General features: G+C 39.4%; 1 long non-coding RNA gene across 1 annotated transcript; it reads right to left on the bottom strand.

Annotated features, from left to right (window-relative positions):
• Positions 1-4,229: 4,229 nt before the first annotated feature.
• LOC116742187 lies at positions 4,230-6,299 on the bottom strand. The gene is made up of 3 exons (XR_004346395.1): positions 6,160-6,299; positions 4,834-4,838; positions 4,230-4,260 (listed from the first exon to the last, which is right to left on the bottom strand). It is a non-coding gene; the product is annotated as an uncharacterized LOC116742187 (long non-coding RNA).
• Positions 6,300-8,652: the final 2,353 nt, after the last annotated feature.

Raw genomic sequence — 8,652 nt, 5'->3', positions numbered from 1 at the left:
TAAAACCTGCCCTATTTCCTTAGGTTAATTAAGTATGGAAATGAGAAAAATACATTTGAAAGTGTAAATGGAAGTGTGTTTGGCTAGGTGACCCAAACAATTATGGTCTCCCTTAGGTGACTAAATCTATAACTCTCATTTTCTAATCTACTTCATTAAGACCCCTAGATAATGATGTCTGTTTCATTTGGTTATACCAAATTGAGCTACCTCCTCTTAGCAAGATCTAAATAAATTATTTGGAAATGTATAAACTCAGCAAATGCAATTGTTGGGAATAACCAAATCCTTACTGTGAAATTAACTACTATATTGAGTTTATTGGCAATTAACTTGTACATGCATTCGTTCAGCAAATAATCCAGAGCACCTGTGATTTGTCATACTTTGTGTTAGATTCTAAGGATACAGTGATGAGGAAAATAGGGTAACCATAGCTGAAGTCAGAACAGCTGCTCAACAGAAGCTGGGGGCGAGTAGGAGAAGGAGGTGAGCAGCATCAGGAAACTCCCCAGGCTTGGTTGCTAACCAATGGGCCTCAGATTAAAATCATGTGGTCCAAATGAAAAGGCAGAGACTGATTTCTTGATTAGCCAAATCTGAAACACTGAGAAGTTATCCCATCATCCCTTTTGTAACTAGCAACCCCATTGGCCAGCATCTGAAGCCCAAGGCTACAAGGATTATGCCTTATTATTTGCCAGCTGACTTTGTCACTTCTAATTCAAGAAATATTTCAAATCCATTTAAGTCTCCCCAACTCCCCAGTACCAACTCTCTGGTGTATGGTGCCATTATGTATCCACAGGGTTACTGAAGGTCTTCCCATTTCATTTACTGTACTCATGGCCCAACTGATTCTTTTTTTTTTTTTACAAGAGCTAGACTAAGGTATTTAATCAAAAAAAAAAATCAAAACATATTACCCCTCTGCTTTAAATCCCTTTCATAGTTTTCTATTCCTTGAAAAATAAAATACAAATCCCACCATGGCTTCCAAAGCCCAGCTTTCTTTTTAGTTTTATCTCCTTCCACATCCCACACTTTAGTGAGCTGCTACCACATTGACCTTTATTTTCTGAGAATCCAGCATGCTCTTTCTAGTCTATCCTTCAGCCTACTTAGTCAGCCAGAACTATTCTTCCCCTTATTCTTCAAATAGTGGGCTTCTTCTCATCTTTCAGGTTTCAGCTCATGTTGCATCCTCAGAGAGGCCTGCCCTGAATACTCTATGTAAAGTAGCCTCTTATGCTACTCTCTGATGGGCTTCACTCTGCTGACTTGCTTGCTGGATGCAATATTATGACATATAAGATATATATAAATATATGTATAATTCAGATGACCAAATATATATTTCTCATATACATATTGTCTTCATCCGTGGTTCCTGGCTCAGAGCTCCTAAAACCCTAGGAATTCCCTCTAATAACAGCAATAAATGTGTCTTTTGTTATGTTAATGAGGTGACTTTTGGAAAGGCCTTAGGTAACCTAAACTGGGGAACTAATTGTCAAGAGAACCAACCTTGTGATTAGAGGGTTGGAATTTACAGTCCTCTCACTATTACCTCTGGGAAGCAGAGAGGGGCTAGAGATTGAGTTCATTTGCCAATGACCAATGATTTAATCAATCATGTCCATATAATGAAGCCTCCATTAAAACCCAAAAGGATGGGATTCAGAGAGCTTCCAGGTTGGTGAACACATGGAGATTTTGGGAGAGTGGCGCCTGGAGAGAGCACGGACACTCTGAGTCCTTTCCCTACAACTTGCCCCTATGCACCTCTTTCAGCCGGCTGTTCCTGACTTATATCCTTTTATGAAAAACTAGTGATCTAGTAAGTAAAATGTTAGTCTGAGTTCTGTGAGCTGCTCTAACAAATTAATCAAACCCGAGGAGGCAGTGGTGGGAACCTCTGATTTATAACTAGTTGATCAGAAGCACTGGTAACTACGTGAGCTTGCAACTGGCATCTGAAGTGGGGGAGGGCGGAGCAGTCTTGTAGGACTGAGCCCTTAACCCGTGGGCTCTACTGTTATCTCCAGGTAGATAGTGCCAGAATTGAATTGAATTTAGGACACCCAGCTGGCATCCTGAGAACTGCTGACTTTTGGTATGGGAAACCTCCCCTCCACATGTTGGATATTTGGTCTCAGAACACCAAAAGAATGGTATATGCCATAATCTGTCATTTGCTTATCTTTCATCTCCATCTCCCCCGTATTTTAGCTCCACGATGACACAGGCTTTGTCTATCTTCCACATTGTTTCATTCTCAATGTCTTGCACAGTGCTGTAAGCACTCAAAGACTGAAAGAATAACGTAAAACAAAATTTGTTCATAGTTCGTTATAAACAAGGGTGTAAGAATATAAAAGAAGGTGCAAGTAACAATGACTTGGAAATAGTAAGGACGTAAGGAGGCAAGGAAAGAAAGCTTCCTGAAGCAGGAAAATTAACGGCTGGGTGCAAAATAATAAAATAACTGTTTCCAGATCAAAAAAAGATATAGATATAAGGGACTATTCCACATTGTAACAAAAATGAGTAATGACAAAATGTAAGTAACAAAATGTGAGTAATGACAAGGCCTTATTCCAAGGAATCATACATTTTAGGTTCAATATAAATAGAGCATAGAGTGGATTGATGGAGTGTGGTCTATGAGGCCAAAATTGATCATGAAGAGTTTAATGCGACATGTTAAGATGTTTATTTAATGGACAACAGGAATCAGCAAAATTAGAAAGCGAACATATAATTGCATGATTTTTAGGAAAATAGATGTGATAGAGGATGCAATGGAATGAGCAGAGACTGGAAAGAGGAAGATACTTGAGAAGTTTTCAGTGGAGCATGGAACAAGTGATGAGCACTTAAAGAAGGCAGTGGTGGCAGGAATCAAGAAGGGGGGTCACACAGAGAGAGAAAGAGAGAAATAGGGAGGGAGGAGGTGGGAGAGAGAAATAGAAGACCAACCAAATGGGGTAAAACGTTAACATAGGTGACCCTGAGCATATGAAGTTATTTATACTATTGCTACTTTCTATAAATTCTAAATTATCGTCAAATAAAATGCTTTAAAAAGTTAAAAAAAAAAAAAAAAACGAAAGAAAAGGGGTCAGAAAAGGGACAAGTGATGGATGTGATGTCCTGTAGCGAGTGAGCCGAGAAGGAAAATCAGAGGCGAATTCTGGTTTCTAATTTATAAAATTTAGTGGATGGTGAGTTTAGGTGTAATCTCAAAAACAAAGAGAAAAAGCAAGTTTCAGCAAAAAGAACATGACATCAATTCTTTTTTCTATTTTATAAGAACTTTTTTTTCTCCAAATAGGCAGAAAACTTGGAATACACAGGAGAAATGCAAAGGGAAAAAAACCAACTGGATTCCCATCTCCTAATTGCTATCATTAATAAAAGTTTGCTATGTGGCAGTATGTGCATGCAGACACATAGAAATTTTTGTTTGTTTTATGTAAATGGAAACATAGCTTGTTTTTTCATATCACAATATATTACACCATTTTAAAAAATAAAAAGAATGTTTACAAAGTGAATAAAATGTATTTCTACCCCATACATTTTTAATGGACTCTTAACATAATATATTGTCATATGGTTACACCAAATTTTACTTGACCAATTCCCCATTGCTGAACACTTAGTATTTTTCAATTTTTATTGTTGAAAATAATGTTACAGCAAACATTTTTTAAAAATTCACTTCGAAAATACTAAAATTAAAGAACCTAAAAGGTAACTATAATAAATAAATAACTTCTGTTTTTAAAGCACTATGTTCTAAATATTGCACTAAGTGCTTTACAAACATTATTTTATTCAATCCCCACTACTATTGTCAACCCCATTTCACAGGTGAGAAAACAAAGGCATAAAGGGGATAAGTAATTCGTGCAGGTTCACACAGTTAAGTCCCAAAACAAGGATTCCATTACAGCAGTGCTTCCCAACCGTTTTTTACACCAGGGACCAGTTTCGTGGAAGACAATTTTTCCACGGACTGAGGGTGGGTGGGGGGGTGGCAGGGAATGGTTTGGGGATGATTCAAGCACATTACATTTACTGTGCACTTTATTTCTGTTATTATTACACTGTAATATATAATGAAATAATTATACAACTCACCATAATGCAGAATCAGTGAGAGCCCTGAGCTTTTCCTGCAACTAGATGGTCCCATCTGGGGGTGATGGGAGACAGTGACACCAGAAGTGTGTTGCTCATGTCCAGTCTACTCTGTAATCTCATTTTGGTTGCTGTCACTGCAGAAAACCCTGCCTCACAAAGATACGATGTTGGAAATGGAAGCAGGCTTTTCAGTGCTTTTGTGGCAATCTCAGGATATGCCGCCTTGACTTTAATCTAGAATGTATGGAGATTTGAAGTTTTCTCAAACATACTTTTAAGGGCACCGTCATTTGCGATCTCAAGCAGTTGATCTTCTTCCAGCACGGGCAAAGTCAATTCACCTAGCTTAGTCACAAATGGGTTGCGGATCCATTCCTTCCCAGTTGGGGGGTCTTTTGTGGTTGGGAAGTAATGCTCAAACTCTTTTGAAAGCTGAGATAGGTGATCATGCACCAGCTGGGAGAAAGAAGGCCCTGGCTCCATCTCTTTCACAATCTCTGCTAATGTTTGAAACATGACAAAAATCCCAATGTTCACTCGTTACCCCCATAATTCCAGTTTGGCTTTGAATGCCACCACTTTATCTGCTGACTTGAACACAGTTGTCATTCTCCCCTGAAGTGACAGATTGAGTTCGTTGAGCAGGTTGAATATATCACACAAGTAAGCAAGCTTTGTGACCCATTCTGTGTCACTGAAGTATGCTGCCAGTGGTGACTGTTTTTCTAAAAGAAATCTCTGGAGCGGCTCTCATAACTCAAAGACTCTGGTCAGCGATCTACATTTAGAAAACCATCTCACTTCTGTGTATAAGAGAAGACGTGTGTGCTCTGCGTCCATCTCCTCACAGAGCTGCGTGAACAGATGTGAGTATGGGCATGGGCTTAACGTGGTTGATAATTTTAATCACATCCTGCAAAATGTTGTTCAGATCAGGTGACATTTTTTGGCTAGCCAGCATTTCTCTATGGATGACACAGAAGCAACCTCTTTGAAATGAGTAGTGAAACCAGAAAGATGTCCAGTCGTGGCAGCCCCTCTGTCCGTGCATATCCTGACACAGAATGACCATTCAGTTTTCCTGATATGTAATCATTCAAATACTTGAATAGTTCTGCAGCTGTGATGTTGGTTGGCAACAAAAGCGCACCTAACATACCCTCATGCACATCCTCTTGAAAAATATATCGCACAAAAACAAGCATTGTTGCCTTGTTGTCAGCATCGATAGATTCATCAACCTGGATTGTGTACCACGGTGACTCATTAATCTCTCTAATAATTGTGCCTCGATATCCTGCTATCTCATCAGTTCGTCTAGTTATGGTGCTAGCCAAAAGAGGAACACGTGCCACCTTTTGAACTGCAGCCTCTCCTAAAATTTCACAACAAATGTCCTTAGCAGCAGGCAGGATCCACTCTTCACCAATAGTAAAGGGCTTCTTAGCTTTAGCAATGTGGTTAGTCACTGAGAATGATGCTCTCAGTGCAGACACATTTGATGAAGTGGTGGCCTTCAATAATTGCGTCTGTTCTTCGTATTCACATTTTTCTCTTTTGAAAAACTCCAAAGGCTTGTCTTTTAATGCAGGGTGCTTGGTCTCCATGCGGCGAAGCAGTTTCAGAGGTTTCATGGCTTCACTGGATAGCTGTTCCTTACATATTATACAAAGCAGGCTTGGAGAATGTGAATCACCTGTTGCGATGAAACCACAATTTAAGTAGGACTCTTGGTATTGTCTTTTAAATGCACCTTTCTTTTTGTTGGTAGTCTTAGGGTCTTCTGCTGTCTCATCATTGAGACTTTCCCTCTTTTCAAAGAAGCTCTCCAGTGATGTTTGTTTTTTACTCATTTTGGCTAGGGTTAGCTCGTAGGTTTACCAAAACTGTGACTGAGACAAGTACGCAGTGTGGGAAAGAGGCACGGATGGAAGTGGTAAATAAAATATTGGGCAGGCCACGCATGGACTAGAATAAGTGTTGGATTCTGACTTGAAGCCTGCCAACAGATACAGCTTAATTGCCACTTGTCACTCACTGATAGGGCTTTGATATGAGTCTTCAAGCAATTGATTTATTATGGTCTCTATGCGGTCAAACCTCTCTGCTAACAATAATCTGTATTTGCAGCCGCTCCCCAGTGCTAGCATCACTGTCTCAGCTCCACCTCAGATCATCAGGCATTAGATTCTCATAAGGAGTGTGCAACCTAGATGCCTGGCATGCACAGTTCACAGTAGGTTTTGAGCTCTTATGAGAATCTAATGTCGCTGCTGATCTGACAGGAGGTGGAGCTCAGGAGGTAATGCGAGTGATGGGGAGGGGTTGTAAATACAGATGAAGCTTCGTTCCTTGCCCTCTGCTCCCCTCCTGCTGTGCAGCCCGGTTCCTAACAGGCCACAGACTGGTACTGGTCTGTGGCCTGGGGGTTGGGGCATTACAGTACAAAAACACACATTCTCAATCACTGCCCTATGCCACCTCACAGATAGCATTAGGAAATATGGATCTACAACTCAGTAGAAGGTAGAAAATAAATATTAAGTTTTGTGAGTCATCAGCAGCTACATGAATAGATTGCAATTCAGCGGTTGATTATCACCTGGGGAGATTTCAGATCACGTGGCTGGCCCCAGAACACTTCAATCAGAATCTCAGGTCTAGAGAGAGTAGAACCCAGGTATTAGTAGGTTTTAAAAGTTCCACAGGTGTTGCTAATATGCAGCCAGCACTGAGAATCGTTGATCTAAGGGAATTGAAGCCTGAAGCCAAGGACTGGATGAGATTGCCATGAGGCTACACCTAGAATGGAAAGTAAAGACACTACAGAACAATTATATTTAAGAGGCAAACAAGGTTCCAAAACAAGGTTCCAGTCAGCAATAGCAGACAGAAGTAAGAAGCTCTCCAGAAGTGATTATTCTGGGGGTTATGGAAGAGAGAATTTTAGCAATAATATATATATGAAATCTAACACATGCCCACAGCCGTCATTAAACAATTTCAAATAATTTGTTGTAGTGATCTCAGGGTGATATTGATGTAAACTGCCAATCTTCCTTGACTTGCCAACTAACCTTCACCAGGATAGTTCAGAGTATGAGTCCTTTGTCATCCTGTTTCTGCATTGCTCTGTGGTAGCTCTGGTTAGTTCATTTCTATATCCCATAATGGTCCACTCTGACAAGGTTGCTTATAGGTTGGTAGAAAATACTACATCTGAGTAAATAATTACTTTCAGCTCAGTGCAGTGACTTTCTGCTACTTGCCTCAAATAACCATACATTTTGATATATTAAATCATTTATTATATTATATAAAGAATATATGTTATAGAATGGTATATATAACTTTTTAATGTAGTTATATAAGTAAATCATATATATGATATTGATATCACATATTTTATGTTAAATATTTTAATTAAACAATTATAAAATAATATGTTAATCTCCCCCTCTAACATTTCATGAAACAATTTTATTTCAGCTTTTCACCAGCATATTCAGCACCAGTCTTCATCATCATTAGGGACATTTTAGTCATCTAAAATATTCTTCAAAGTACAGCATGCTCATTTCTGTTTTTAAGTTAAAACAGAATGTATTCTGAAACTAGGTATAAGGCTGTGACTAGGAATTCCAAGCCATAAAATCTCTTTTCTATAACATCAATGCAACTACTTTATTTATCCTACTTCTAATTTTTTAAACTTGTATCTTATAATTTTTTATATATGTTTTTTATTTTGTTTGGATCCTCCTGCAGCCAGGGCTGAGACAAGGACTAGGGTATAGAAAGTTTACTGTGAAGGTGATTCCAGGAAGCAGGAGTGGGAGAGCAAGGAGATTGAGACAGGAAGGAGAAAAGATTTGGTGTTGCTATGGTGGACAACAGGAGTGGGACTAGAAGGTCAGTTCCAGCAGGATCTCCTGAGAAGTATCCAGAGTATCTCCAGAATTATCCCCTGAAGGCTGACTCCCAACCCCCATCCACTGACTCCCATCGCCCATCAATTGAGGGTAACCCTGGGGGTGTTTATTTCCCATTACTTGCTCTTCACAGATAGTCCTGTGCAGTGGTTCCAGTGGGCCCCAACAGCTTCTGAGAAGTCACTGGGGCAGAAAGTCTATGCTTGAGATTGGACCCTGTTGGCATCAGGTGTGTTTGCCCTCCCAAGAAATGGCCAAAATTAGAGTTGAGCTCATGTGATGATGTGATACAGGCCACCAGAGACCTCCATCCTCATTCTAAAATTCAAATAGTATTGCATGGTTTATTCTGAAAAGCAATGAGTACCCTGCCTCATACTTCCTGATCCCTCATTTCCTGTAACCCAGAAAATCATTTTCAACTCATTTGACTATTTATAATTTTATTTCCAATAAAATGCTTATTCTACTATTTATTGATTTGTCATCACTTTTTGATATTTTCTTGTGACTTCCTATTACAAGTAATATTTACCCTCTTCCCAACATATGCTCTCCACATGTAGAA

The sequence above is a fragment of the Phocoena sinus genome, chromosome 17, assembly GCF_008692025.1.
Source record: "Phocoena sinus isolate mPhoSin1 chromosome 17, mPhoSin1.pri, whole genome shotgun sequence".
Taxonomy (NCBI): Eukaryota; Metazoa; Chordata; class Mammalia; order Artiodactyla; family Phocoenidae; genus Phocoena; species Phocoena sinus.
Note: the sequence above shows the minus strand (reverse complement) of the source record. Positions and strands in the feature narration are given on the sequence as shown.